The sequence below is a fragment of the Balaenoptera acutorostrata genome, chromosome 14, assembly GCF_949987535.1.
Source record: "Balaenoptera acutorostrata chromosome 14, mBalAcu1.1, whole genome shotgun sequence".
In the NCBI taxonomy this organism is placed as follows: domain Eukaryota; kingdom Metazoa; phylum Chordata; class Mammalia; order Artiodactyla; family Balaenopteridae; genus Balaenoptera; species Balaenoptera acutorostrata.
In genome coordinates this window covers 71,805,269-71,820,422 of record NC_080077.1, presented here as the reverse complement: position 1 = coordinate 71,820,422, position 15,154 = coordinate 71,805,269, and the positions used below count along the sequence as shown (strand labels likewise).

The window sequence follows — 15,154 nt, the reverse complement described above, 5'->3', positions numbered from 1 at the left end:
CTTTTTGTAATTTTCTCTCTGTCCAGTAGAGGATAAGAGCTCTCTGATACACACGCACACACACACACACACCACATCACGCATATATGAGAGCTAAGCAAGCCTGTTAGGACTAATGCATCAGTGAGGCTGCCATCTTCAAGAAAGAAAGGTGTTCACAAATTTAAGTAGTAAAAAATTAAAATAGGAGTCTGTTCACTCAAAGGAATGTCCGTTTGAAATGTGAGTAGGAGACATTTTCACACAGAGGAGGCTTCCTGAGCGCTCACCTCATGCAGGTCACCATAGTCAACATTCTCTCCTCCTAGCCTCCCTCACAACCCCTCCCCCATCTGAATTTCAGGGAGAGAAGTGTGAGGGACCAGCATTGCAGAGGCACGTCATCTACCCCTGTCAGTCAATAATCCTCCTGAGAAGGATTGTATGATCTCACCTAACAAACACTGAATACTTGAAAGCACCAATTATAAGTTTAAAAAGGTAGAGTCGTCTGTATTTTGTCAGATTTTTTCATGTAATATATACGGTATGCTTGTTGCCTTTGTCTCTCTCTCTGTCTCTGTCTGTCTGTCTGTGTCTCTCTTTCTCTGTCACACACACACACTTTTTACATAATTTTGTTTGAAACCTACATCCCAGAAAAACCCACAGACGCTCCCTGGTAAACCAGAGTACGTGACAGGATTACCCAGCAGGCCTGCGAGAGGAAGAAAGCTGGGTCACAGCCCCCTTTCCAGCACTGCCTCGCCCTGGAGGAATTAATTTGCCTGACTCGATAACACTGCACGTGACATGACTGTCCCTTGAAAAGGAAACACGTTCCAAGTCACTACATTATGGTACATTTTTGTGATCAGTTTGAGCAATTTCAGAACCAGGGATTTTGGTCACACACGATGGTCTAATCAAATTAAGGTAAATGAACACATCATGATTAGATAGTAAACTTAATCAAGGGCACAGGGCTGCATGGATGACATATATTTAAATCAGAAGTGGCTATCTCTGTAATTATATAATCCAGTCATTCCTGGATCCCCAAGCAGGACAGTTGTTTATCTTAGAATATAATGAAGGGTAGAGAGCCTAAAGAAAGAAGTGGGTAAAAGGGCATCAAGTAAAGGAGGAACAAATGAGGAGAGAGGTAAAGGAGACCAGATGGGGAGGCAGCAGAGGGATGAAAGAGTTAAAAAAAAGATTGGGATTGACATATACACACTACTTTATATAAAATAGATAACTAATAAGGACCTACTGTATAGCACAGGGAACTCTACTCAATACTCTGTAATGACCTACATGGGAAAAGAATGAGAAAAAGAGTGGGCATATGTATACGTATAACACTTTGCTGTACACCTGAAACTAACACAACATTGTATATCAACTATACTCCAATAAAAATTTTTAGAAAAAGAAAAAAAGAGAATAACAGGGGAGAATGGAGAACACGGCTTCTTCTCAACTCTTGCAAATAGCCTATAATTCAGAGTTGCATGTTGCCCTTTACAATATTTCCATTGGATAGGAATTTGTGTTCATCTTCTCATTGATTCAAGAAGCATTTATTTAAAACCTGTTCTGTGTCAGGTCTTGTTCTAGGTTCTGGAAACAAAACAGTGGGAAACAGAGATGTAGCCTGCTCTATTATATAACGTATACTTTAGTACAGAGAGACAACAACAACAGTGATAAAGGTTAAAAAAAGTAAATAAGACAGATTTCAGAGATAAATCTTAGAGCTTATATGAATTTCCTATTGTAGTTATAAATTTTCACAAATTTAGTGTCCTAAAACAACACAGATTTATCTCTTACACTTGTGATGGTCAGAAATTTAAGTGGGTCGGCAGGGCTGTGTTCCTTCTGAAGGCTCTAGGAGAAAATCCATTTCCTTGCCTCTTCCAGCTTCTAGAGGCTGCCTGCATTCCCTAGCTCATGGCCCTGCATTACTCTGTTTCTGTCATCACATCTCCATCTATGACTCTGCACCTCCTGCTTTCCCCTTATAGGACCTCTTGCATTGGGCCACCTGGATAACCCAGGATTTTATTTCAAGATCCTTAATTTAATCATATCTACCAAGTCTCTTTTTCCATGTAAGGTACCATATTCTAGAAATTAGGACACGGACATCTTTGGGTAGTCATTATTCAGCTTACCACAGAGCGCCTTAAGTGAACGGTTCAACTTCCTGCATGGTCCAGACCGTCAGTCTTCTGCATCCAAATGCACTGATCCTTCTCCTTTACCAAGGCTGAATCCCCTCACCCTCTGTTCATGTTCAACCTGCTGAAGACACAAGAGTCCATTTTGATGTTCTTTGATGTTTCCTACATTTTTAGCTACCCTCCTTCACTCCTATAGTGTTCTGAAGCTGGTGAGAACAAACCTAACTTATCCAAAGATATCAGTAACTGACAATGGATTCATATGTCTCTCCATTCAACAAATATTTACTGAGTGCTGCTTATGTGCTAAATGCAGAACCAGAGTGAAAAACAAAACAGCTGTTTCTTTTGCCTTGCTGGAACTTTTAGTCTTGAGGGAGAGATAGCTATTAAATTATCTAACACATAGATAATTATGCATTCCAGTAAGTGTTAAGAAAGAAATGAAAAGGATTTGATGACATAATAATTAGGGGAGTTAATTAGACAGGGAGGTCAAGGACAGACTTTCTCTGGAGGGAACACTGAAGCACACACTGAAGGATGAGCAGGGCCCTTTCATGGGAAGGAAGGGAGTGTGGTGGAGAAAGGCCTGTGTGGGTGCTTTCACAGGAAGGAAAAGCTCAAAGACTCTGAGATAGGGAAGAGCTTGATAACTTGGAAACATGTTTAAAAATCTGAAGAAAAATGTGTTGGGTGGGGAGGGGCATCTAAGATGAGATCAGTCTGACAGGTAGGGAGAGTATAAGTCATGCAGGCCACAGACCGTGGGCAAGACTTTGGATTTTATTTTAAAGTGCATTGGAAAGTTACTGAAGGATTTCAAGGTGAGAGGAAAGTGATTTAATTGTATTTATGCTTTCAAAAGATGACTTTGGAATGCCCTGGTGATCCAGTGGTTAGGACTCTGCCTAGGGCTGGGGTTCAGTCCATGGTCAGGGAACTAAGATCCCACAAGCTGCACGGCGTGGCCAATAAATACATAAAAGACAACTTTGGCTGTTGTGAGAATAGCTTGGGAAAAGATCCAAGATGGAAGCCGAGAGACTAATAAGAAAGCTGGTGTCATGGAGACGGTGAAGGTCTTGGACCAGAGCTGGGCTGCGGAGGAGGTGAGAAGTGGGGGAGATAGGAGATGCTTTTTGGAGTAGGAGCAACAGGATTTGCTGGTGGATGAGATACGGGGACTGATGGTACGTATGAATCACGTTTGATTCCCGGGTCGCAAGCTTGAGAATCTAGGTAGATGGTGGGACTGTTTTGTGAGATGGCAAAGACCAGAAGAGGAAAGTCAATAAATTCCTTGTTAGAGCCCTTAAGTTTGAGATTTTTGTGGAATTTCAAGAGAAGATGTCAAGTAGGCAGTTGGATAAATGAGTCTGGAGGTCAGAGGAGAGGCCGGAGTTAGACATAAATTTAGAACCTATCACCATAGAGATTGTATTTGAAACTATGGGAATGGGTGAGATCAGCTAGGGAGAGAGTGTGGAAGCACAAAAGGAAATTTCTATGAGATTGGATCAAGGTCAGAGATATAGAGAAAATCAGAGAAGTACAGTGTCAACAAAACCAAGAGAAGAGAGTCTTTGGAGAAGAGCAAGTGGTAACAGAGCTCACCACAGTGACCATTGTTTTTGGCAAAAAAAAAATTACATAAATATAAATGTATTTTTATAATATATATAATATTATTCACTATATTACATAATTATATATAATCTGTACTCTATAATTATATAATATTACATAATTATATGTTATATATTATATAATATTATATATAATTATTATAGATGATACATAATATAAAATTTATAGATATATTTATATATCCTAAAGGAGAGCAGCTTCAAACTCCACACCAGACAAGTACAAGCTCACAAAACATGTTAAGAAGAGATATTTTCCTTCATTTGTTTCTGAGAAAGCCAAGAGCAGCCCCTGACTGCTGGAAACTGGTCTGATGATGCTCACAGCCAGGCCATGCTGTTCTCCTATCGGACAGAAATTCACAGAACATCAGACAAGGTCACTCTGACACTATGATAAATGAGTCAAAACAAAAGCACCATGCAACCCACAAAATAGCAAACATCTCCAGTTCTCAGCTAAAATGAGTGATGGCTACTTCTTTACCAACTACAGTTGTATCCCCATTTTAAGCCTCCCTCCCCATAGATCAGATTTGTTTAGACACCCTGTCATAGACTTGCTCCTGCTTTCTGACAGCACTCAATCTAGAGTGAGCCCCTCCTTCCTTCAACTCTCCCCAAAATTACCCACCCAAAGCCTAAATCCTATAATAGCATCTTTCTAACTCGCCCTCCCTGAAGGGCTGTATAGCACCCCCTAGTGGGCACTCTCCTTCAGTGCAATAGGTCTGCAGAGCCCTGGTGGTCTTTGGTTGAAGGGCATTAACATTTTTACATCTTTTGTACACAGCTGAAGTGTTTTTAATGCTCTTTTGTGTTTCTGAATTCATTGAAAAATACATGCAGATGATCAGTTGAGTTTTCCCTTTTCCACAGCCAAAAGATGGATTAACTGTAAGTTCATTTTTATAGGATTTCTTCTATTTTTATAAACTAGCTTTTAACCATGGAAGTATTCCATGGACACAGTAACATTTCAAACTGTAGAGAAGGCACGCAGTACAAAGTATGACTTCCTTTAACTATTTTCCTGTGGCAGCTCCTCTGCACCACCTTCACAGAGGGGACCTTCGCTAACCTTTTCCTCTGACTTGGTTTTTCTCATTGCTGTCATACTTCTATTTCTAAACTTATAAACTTTAGACATTATCTATTGATCTTCTGCAGTGAAACCTGAAGAAGTTACCACATTAATTTTCCTTCCACCTCTTTTTCTCAGTCTACTTCCCAAATATTTTTAGTTATACCTTTATTTTTATACTTCTAGGGTTCACAATAATCTACCAATCTATCTACATCTATCATCTATCTATCTATCTGTCTGTCTGTCTGTCTGTCTGTCTGTCTATCTATCTATCTATCTATCTTTCAATCTATTTCTATATATTCTTGTAGAATTCTCTATATGTCTTCTGTGTTTCTCCTGTAGGATAATTTTAAAAATGAAACCCCAAATGGGATGTATCAATACAATATAAACATGTAAACATTATTCCCTGTAGAATCAGCTATTATGGCAGAAGCCATAAATGAGAACTCCATATCAATAAAACTTTGCCACTCATAGTAGAAGCTTCCAAGAATCGAGGCTTAATGAATCTTCTTTAAATTTATTGCCATCTTTCTTCTCTATTCTGAGTGACAGTAGCTATCAATACTTTCACATCCCACACGACCCTCATCCTGAAATGCTTGTTTTGTTTGATCGTACTCCTTTCTTGACAAATTAATGTTTAAAGTGTAGGATGTATTCATAGTAAACTTTATAAATCCTTACTTGTCTGAAAATGTGTTTGAAAATAAATTGTGGTATAAAATTTTTGATTCAAAATCTTTTACCTTAAGAATTTTGAAAATGTTGCTCAATTTTCTTTAGCATCCACTGTTAGTAATGAGAAATCTCAAGTCAATCTGGTTCTGTTCTCTTGCAGGTAATTTGGGGTTTTTTTCCCTGTTTTTATGATTTTCTCTTTATCCTTGGGGTTGTGAATGTTCAGTGGGATATACCTACAGAGGAATATTTTCCAATGCTGTTTGGCACTTGGTAAACTGAAGACCAAAAACTGAAGGTAGAGACATTTTCTTCTTTTATCTCTTTATGTTCTCCTATCTGCTGTCACTCAGAAACCCTTACTTCTAAGATGTTGTGTTCTAGGTTATGGGAAATTTTCTCCACTCTATCATCCATATTACTAGATCACAGTTTACCAGATAAGTAGTCAAATATGTGCATTTAATAATTTATTAAATCCAATGATTATTTCTTAATTCAATAATTATACACATTTTTTATCAAAACTTTTTTTCTTTATTGCTCCTTTTTTAAAGCAGTGTGTTTTTATAAACATAGCAGACTCCTGAATTTTGCAGAGAATAGACTTATTAAGAAGTTAACTTCTGGTATCTGAATTATCTTTGCTTTCTCCAAGGCCAACTGTTCTGTTTGCTCACCTTGGTGCTCCTTTTTCGTGCTATGAATTTCCTTTAAACGTCTTGAGATCTTTGGTGATTCAATCATGTTGGATAAAGGACTTGGTTGCTTAGTATGAATGGCTGGAAAGGGTTTTCTCAGAGACTGGTAAATCCATTTTCTTAACAGATCCTTCCTTTGATTAGGTGGTTTCACATATGCTTTGTGTGATGGAACAAGGCATTTTGATGAGCAGCTTTTCGTCAAGGTTAAGTAATGGGCAACAGAGAGGCAGGCTGGGGATCTCCACCACTGCCAAAGTGGGGGGCACCTAATTCTAGAAGTGCATTACTTTAGTATTTTAGTCTTGGGTGGAATTGTTTAGTCCTTTCTTTCCCCTCTTCTTTTTTTCCCCTTCCTTCCTTCCTTCCTACCTTCCTTCCTTCCTTCTTTCCTTCCTTCCCTTCCTTCCTCTCTCTCTCTCTGTCTTTTTGAAGTTTGGAACTAACTCAGGCTCTGCTATGCTTTTTTTCCTCTGGCCACAAAACCTCTGGTGTGTTGGACTGTAATTTTCTCTGCTCTGATTTCTCCATCAAACCAGTACCAGCTGAAAAGTACCAAAAATGTCTAGCCCATTGATGGCACATTTTCGAAAAGTTTTAGAGTGTTATTGTGGATTTTTTTTTTTTAGAAATATATCCTCTTGTCATTTTATTGGAATTTTAAAGGAGGGGATGGAAGGTAAGAGAGGAAGACGGATTCCTGTGCTCAACTTGATATTTTGAACAGGACATCTGGAGTTCAGATAGAAGTGCCTACCATTTTGTGTTAAAGTAAATGGATTAAGTTTAAAATGTATGTTTCATTCTCACTCAGCTGTGGATTCTTCCAAAGTCCCACTTTCCCTCCAAAGTGCCTGCTAAAGAAAAATAGTTTTCACGAATGTAATAAATAAGTTAAGCATTTCCAACAACTATTTTATAAACTAATATTTGAATACTGGAAGGCAAATTAAAAACAATAAATATTTTCCCAGTGAAGAAACACTCAGACATCTTACCTCCTGTCCTAGTCCCAGAGCCTGTAAAGGCAAACCCACTGGGGCTGGCTGGGGGCGAAGAGGAAAGCTTGTTCCAGAAGGAACTGTCTGAGGGATCATAAGAATTTCTACACATGGGAAAGGGGGAAATAAACTACTGGTTGAAAAAAATTTTTTAATTAAAAAATAAAAACAATAAATACAACTAAAAATTTTCATGACAATTCATTCCTGTTCTTCCTCTAATGAGCTATATTTGACACCTCTAAGCTTAGATTACAGTGGTACTTTCCAAAGAAAAGACCTATTTTCTACACAAACTAAAATACAAACACAAACTAACTTCCTAAGTGACAGTATGATCAGTGCTGTTTATTAGGATCTTAATAATTTCCTTAATTAAGTCACTACACCTGAAATTTCCTGTGTCTTATTTCCCTCTACAAGAGGGAATATTCCCTCTTGTAAAGCTTCTGCTCCTGCAGTAAGTCCAATAATTAGCTTTATGTATCATTTCTACATTGAGAAAATGAATTAACCTTAGTCCTGTGTTGAAGGACCCAATCTCCCTCACAGATTTGCATTTGTATGTGCGTGTGATACTTTATTTCCTTTCCAAAGTATTAAACACAGAATACCCCGAAAGGGACAGCTTCAGTAAAACTGTGAAACCATGAAAACAATATAATAAATGCAAAAAAACAGGCTCTGAGAGAAAGGAGAGGTTTGGGAGAGATGGGAATGAGAATTACACAGGAGACTGCACCTACCAAGGGAAGCTTCTACAGCTGATCACACACAGTAAAGCACCAGTTATTTCCCAGCATTGATGAAAGATCTTTGCATAAGAGGATAGCAGCCAGTAAAGGGGGAAAGAGCTGCTCATTCCCTGTCCATACAGAGCGTCACCCTGAGCTCAGCAGTGTGTGTGAGCACGTGCACATACATACACGTGTGTGCACATGCAGAATGCATGTAGAGAATATGCTCTCTCTCAAGAGATTCTAACAGCTTTTATTGAAGATCCTTTTCAACAGTTCAGAGGTCTCCCCTTCCTCTGAGAATCCCCAAGGAAACTGTCAGAGGAAAGCCAATTAGTGGCCTCAGTCAATGACCAGGAAGGAGCAAGTAAGCCAGACTTCCAGTGAGCCAGGCTGTAAATCAGAATGGACCCCAAATTCTACCTGCCTTATGAATCACTCTTACCCAAGGAATATGCCTTGTAGATGAGAACAGTCTAGAGTTAGCAATGACTCTCTTACTCTTTTCCCCAGATTACCAATGAAAGAAATGAACAAGTCTTATATACAGAGTTGTTAAGGTAGAAGGGATGAATTCAAGTGAGCTAACAAAACCTCTCTCCTTTTCTTCAGTGTTTAGCCCAGTGTACTGGGGTTTTCAGAGTTAAGCCTTCAAATCCAAAGAGAAGAAAAGAGGATTTCTACAAAGCCCAACACAAAGAGCCCCACCGTTCGGGGTGCTTTAACACTTACAGATTACTCAGGAATCGTTGGGTGATGGCTTTCAACTTTGGAAACTTAACCTGGTAAATCCTCCTTCTTCCTTCTTTTTTGCACATGCCACCATTTTCATCATCACGTATGAAATAACAATAATGACAAAAACAACTTCTATTTATAAAGGTTAAATATTTGTTAAGAACTGTGCTAGGTTTGCAAACATTACATCATTTAACCTTTATTAACGACGCTATGAAAAGCATTGTGTCTACTTTTGAAAGGAAGTCACTGAAGGTGAAGGAGATTAAACAACTTGTCCAAGCTCACCAGCTGGTACATGGCAGAGCCAGGATTTTGGTCTCCTGACTCCAGATGCATGCATACCTGTCATCCTTTCATGACTGAGCCCCACACAGAAAGGTCATTTACTCAAATACACTCTAGCTTCAGAATTTCAGAGCTTGAAGAGAACTTAGAGACAGCCAAGCTCTTCATTTTGTAGACAAGGAAATGGGAGGCCAGGTAGGTGAGTGACTGGTCAAGATGATGGCATTTGCCGAAGGGCTCAGGGCTCCTGACTCCTGGGAGAGAGGCTTTTCCGAGATACCATCTTGCTAAATGGGAAAATACTTAACTAAGTGAGATGACCCTATATAAGTTTGCCAGGAACTTTTAAGACTTTTTTTTTTTTAACTTTTATGTTTGGATATGCTCAGTCCTCAACATGGAAAAGTGAGTGTTTTTCCTTTCTTTCAGAAGAGAAAATTTTAAATACTTTGACTAGAATTAATCAACGCCTGGCAGGGTTCCAAATTCAATTATGTTCACATACTAAATATAGTTCAATTTAAAATACCATGATTCAGTCTAATGAATGGTTTCTATCCAGATTATTCTAGTGCTTCTATCTGTGGCTTGCTTCAATAATCATCTTATTCATCTCCCTGAAAGTGCTAACTGAAATGTCTCCCTTGAGATTCTTCATCTTCTATTCTTCTCAGGAAGATGAATTAGAAAACAATCCTGGAAACCTGAATCAATCAATATTTTCACCATGATTTCCTTGAGGTGTTTTCCTCTCATTTTTGTATCAACACATTCAAAATTTATTTAATGTCTCTTTTTCCCAGAGTGTTCATGGGTTCTGATATGGCAATCAGCAACTTCCTAGAAATGCTGTTCACAGGGCCCAGCATCCTTGAAGGCTCTAGAGCATCACATTTCAAGGGGCCAATAAGGATGTGTTCACTCAGATCTCATCCTCCGGTTTGCTTATTATATGGCATTATAATATTGCCATCTGTCTTTGGGACAAAGGTGTTGGAAAAAACGAACCTCTCTCCCTTGACTTCTGTTTTCCCTAAAGTAATTGTGTTCTATGGCTATGTCTTTGAAATATACCAATATTCAATTATGTCATCAACACCATAATTTCCTTTATTTCCCATTGCTTATTATTCTCTCATAAGGAATATTATTCTTTGGTCTTTCATCCCTTGCCCAAAAAAAGTCAGTTTTTATTTACCTAAGACAATATGTAAATATAAGATTTTTTAAAGTAATTTATCATGATCAATTACTCTTTAATATATACAGGACAGATAAAGTAACTGAAGAAATTATCTCCTCCAAAAAAAGATAGATAGTGATTCCATGCTAAGTAATAAACAATTTTGTCTTTTCCATTTCAACCTTTTAAAAAGCCAGAAAAGGGAACCCTCCTACAATGTTGCTGGGAATGAAAATTGGTTCAACCACTATAGGGAACAGTATGGAGCTTCCTTTAAAAACTAAAAATAGAGCTACCATTTGATCCAGTATTCCCACTCCTGGGCATATATCCAGAGAAAACCATGATTCAAAAAGATACATGCACCCCAATTTTCATTGCAGCACTATTTACAATAGCCAGGACATGGAAGCAACTTAAATGTCTATCAACAGATGAATAGATAAAGAAGATATGGTACATATATACGATGGAATATTACTCAGCCATAATAAAGAATAAAACAATGCCTTTTGCAGCAACATGGATGGACCTAAAGATTATCATAATAAGTGAAATAAGTCAAAGACATATGATATCATTTATATGTGGAATCTAAAAAATGACACAGATGAACTTATTTATAAAACAGAAACAGACTCACAGACTTAGAAAACAAACTTACGGTTACCAAAGAGAAAATGTGGCGGTAGGGGGGAGGATAAATTATTAGGAGGTTGAGATTAACATATGCATACTATTATATATAGAATAGATAATCAACAAGGACCTACTGCATAGCACAGGGAACTATAATCAATATTCTGTAATAACCTATCTGGGAAAAGAATCTGAAAAAGAATAGATATATATTTACATATATATTTCTGAAAAAGAATATATATATATATTTGTTTGTTTGTTTTCATAATCTAAATTTATTTTAAAATTTAGTAAACAAAAACTTACATAGTTTAATTTTTTTTTCCAGGAACTATAACTTTATTTTTCCTTGCACAAACTGAATTTATTAGCTTCCATTCACACAGGTAGGAGACACTTAATTAGTTAATTTATTCAGCAAGTGGTCATCAAAGGCCTCTATGTACTAGGTATTTTCCTTTTTTTTTTTTTTAAACATCTTTATTGGAGTATAATTGCTTTACAATGGTGTGTTAGTTTCTGCTTTATAACAAAGTGAATCAGTTATACATATACATATGTTCCCATATCTCTTCCCTCTTGCATCTCCCTCCCTCCCACCCTCCCTATCCCACCCCTCTAGGTGGTCACAAAGCACCTAGCTGATCTCCCTGTGCTATGCGGCTGCTTCCCACTAGCTATCTATTTTACATTTGGTAGTGTATATATGTCCATGCCACTCTCTCACCCTGTCACATCTCACCCCTCCCCCTCCCCATATCCTCAAGTCCATTCTCTAGTAGGTCTGTGTCTTTATTCCCGTCTTGCCACTAGGTTCTTCATGACCTTTTTTTTTTTTCCTTAGATTCCATATATATGATTTAGCATACTGTATTTGTTTTTCTCTTTCTGAGTTACTTCACTCTGTATGACAGACTCTAACTCCATCCACCTCACTACAAATACCTCCATTTCATTTCTTTTTATGGCTGAGTAATATTCCATTGTATATATGTGTCACATCTTCTTTATCCATTCATCCGATGATGGACACTTAGGTTGCATCCATGTCCTGGCTATTGTAAATAGAGCTGCAATGAACATTGTGGTACATGACTCTTTTTTTTTTTTTTTTATAAATTTTATTTGTTTATTTATTTATCTATTTATTTATTTATGGCTGTGTTGGGTCCTCGTTTCTGTGCAAGGACTTTCTCTTGTTGCGGCAAGCGGGGGCCACTCTTCATCGCGGTGCGCGGGCCTCTCACTATCGCGGCCTCTCTTGCTGCGGAGCACAGGCTCCAGACGCGCAGGCTCAGTAGTTGTGGCTCACGGGCCCAGTCGCTCCGCAGCATGTGGGATCTTCCCAGACCAGGGCTCGAACCCGTTTCTCCTGCATTGGCAGGCAGATTCTCAACCACTGCGCCACCAGGGAAGCCCACATGACTCTTTTTGAATTATGGTTTTCTCAGGGTATATGCCCAGTAGTGGGATTGCTGGGTCGTATGGTAGTTCTATTTTTAGTTTTTTAAGGACGCTCCATACTGTTCTCCATAGTGGCTGTATTAATTTACATTCTCACCAACAGTGCAAGAGTGTTCCCTTTTCTCCACACCCTCTCCAGCATTTATTGTTTCTAGATTTTTTGATGATGGCCATTCTGACTGGTGTGAGATGATATCTCATTGTAGTTTTGATTTGCATTTCTCTAATGATTAATGATGTTGAGCATTCTTTCATGTGTCTGTTGGCAATCTGTATATCTTCTTTGGAGAAATGTCTATTTAGATCTTCTGCCCATTTTTGGATTGGGTTGTTTGTTTTTTTTTGTTATTGAGCTGCATGAGCTGCTTGTATATTTTGGAGATTAATCCTTTGTCAGTTGCTTCATTTGCAAATATTTCCTCCCATTCTGAGGGTTGTCTTTTCATCTTGTTTATGGTTTCCTTTGCTGTGCAAAAGCTTTTAAGTTTCATTAGGTCCTATTTTTTTATTTTTTATTTTATTTCCATTTCTCTAGGAGGTGGGCCAAAAAGGATCTTATTGTGATTTATGTTATAGAGTGTTCTGCCTATGTTTTCCTCTAAGAGTTTTAGAGTGTCTGGCCTTACATTTAGGTCCTTAATCCATTTTGAGTTTATTTTTGGGTATGGTGTTAGGGAGTGTTCTAATTTCATTCTTTTACATGTAGCTGTCCAGTTTTCCCAGCATCACTTATTGAAGAGGCTGTCTTTTCTCCATTATATATCCTTGCCTCCTTTGTCATAGAGTAGTTGACCATAGGCGCATGGGTTTATCTCTGGGCTTTCTATCTTGTTCCATTGATCTATGTTTCTGTTTTTGTACCAGTACCATATTGTCTTGATTACTGTAGCTTTGTAGTATAGTCTAAAGTCAGGGAGCCTGATTCCTCCAGCTCCATTTTTCTTTCTCAAGATTGCTTTGGCTATTCGGGGTCTTTTGTGTTTCCATACAAATTGTGAAATTTTTTGTTCTAGTTCTGTGAAAAATGTTGTTGGTAGTTTGATAGGGATTGCATTGAATCTGTAGATTGCTTTGGGTAGTATAGTCATTTTCACAATGTTGATTCTTCCAATCCAAGAACATGGTATATCTCTCCATCTGTTTGTATCATCTTTAATTTCTTTCATCAGTGTCTTATAGTTTTCTGCATAAAGGTCTTTTGTCTCCTTAGATGTTATGGTGGGTGGGGCTGGATCTTGTCTTTCTGGTGGGAGAGCTGCATCCGGTGGTGTAACACAATATTGTTAATCAACTATACTCCAATATAAAATAGAAAATATTTAAAAATTAGGAAAAAAAATTTCAAAAACAAAACAGCAAGATTCCTACCATCTAAGAATTTGTGGTAGAGACCATGTGATGTGTGATGTGGTCATTGCTCCAGTAGAGAAGTGTGCAGGGAAGACCTTTGAGTTTGGATACCCACATCTTACTAGGGATCAAATAAAAGGCTTTATAGAGAAGGTGGCTCTCTTTTGTGATATGTTTAGTTCTAATTTTAAGAATATTTTCCTAACGAATCATCTGTTCACTTATAAATTCCACAAACATTTATAGGGTGCTTGCTACAATCTGGGCCAGGCCTTGGAGATTCGGAGATGATTAAGGCACATTCCAGGACCACAAGGAAGTTTTAGTCAAGTGTAGCAGACAGACAAGCACCAGGTCACTGCAGTTCAGCATGTGCTGGGTGATGTGGAAGGACATAGAGGGTAACTAGCGCAGCCCTGTGGGGAGGGGAGAGTTTTCAGGGAGAGATGACATCTGAGCTTAGTCTGGAAGGAAGTTCTGGCATTAACCAGGCAAAGAGGGATGAAAGGGGCCTTTCAGACAAAGGGAACAACTTTATGTGCAAAGTCTCATAGGCAAGAGAAAGTAGAGCATATTTGGGGGAATGTACAGAGTGCATAGTGGAAAGAGGAAATGATAATTGGATAAGACTGGAAATATTAGCAGAAGACTGAGTTTATTCCAAAGGCCAAAAGTAGCAAATCTGATCATGCCATTCTTACTGAAAATCTTCCCATTGCTTCCTGTTGCCTATGCCCCAGTTGAAGTGTTTGGGAATTTGTGTGTGCCTGTGTATCTGTCTGTCTTTGTGTGTTAATCATGTTTTTTATTTTTTTGTTTTCTGTATTTTATGATACTATGATATCTTGGGACCCTTGTGGACCCCAGAAGAGACTGCCCCTCCTGGAGTTGGCTAATTCCTAGAGATGGCAAGCAAAAAGCACTCCTTTGTTATGAAACCAACCAATCCAGAGCCTATACCCCAACCATCCCCTTTATCAAGCTCTCGAACAACACCAAGCCAACATTCTCCCTGCCCTCTATCACCCCAGGTTCAGGTACCAGACAACAAGGGACCACCCCTATAGCCCAGAGCCCACCAACATTATCCAAACAGGCCAATCACAAGCTAACTTAGTGTACTTTCCCTGCCTTGCCCATTTCTTCCTGCAAAGCCTCCAATAACGTTTCTAGCTTGCTTTCTTCTTACCTACTTTGTCTCCTACCAACCCTGGTGCTTCCTGTGTGGCCCTGCAAGGTTTCTCTCCTGATCTGTTGGCCTCACCATACCTGACTAAAAACAAATCCTGGGTTCATTTTAATACCATGTGGGAGCACAGAAGGGGGCTGACACAGTTAGATGTGTGCCATGGCGATTGGTCTGGCATCAGTGTGCAGAACAGATTACAGTGGAGTGAAAGTGGAAACAGGAAAAGCAGCTAAGAGGCTGCTGCAAGAATGCAGGTGAGAGCTGGTG

At 38.6% G+C, this 15,154-nt stretch overlaps 1 long non-coding RNA gene and 1 other non-coding gene across 2 annotated transcripts in view; one reads left to right on the top strand and one right to left on the bottom strand.

Moving 5' to 3' along the window:
* Positions 1-2,173: 2,173 nt before the first annotated feature.
* The window catches only part of LOC130704735 (uncharacterized), a 209,692-nt gene continuing 196,711 nt past the window's right edge, over positions 2,174-15,154 (bottom strand). Inside the window, exon 5 of the long non-coding RNA XR_009005175.1 lies at positions 2,174-2,289. This is a non-coding gene — a long non-coding RNA (uncharacterized LOC130704735). The remainder of the gene's footprint in view (positions 2,290-15,154) is intronic.
* On the top strand, positions 7,264-7,389 carry LOC114235744 (small nucleolar RNA SNORD22). The gene has a single exon (XR_003621849.1). It is a non-coding gene; the product is annotated as a small nucleolar RNA SNORD22 (small nucleolar RNA).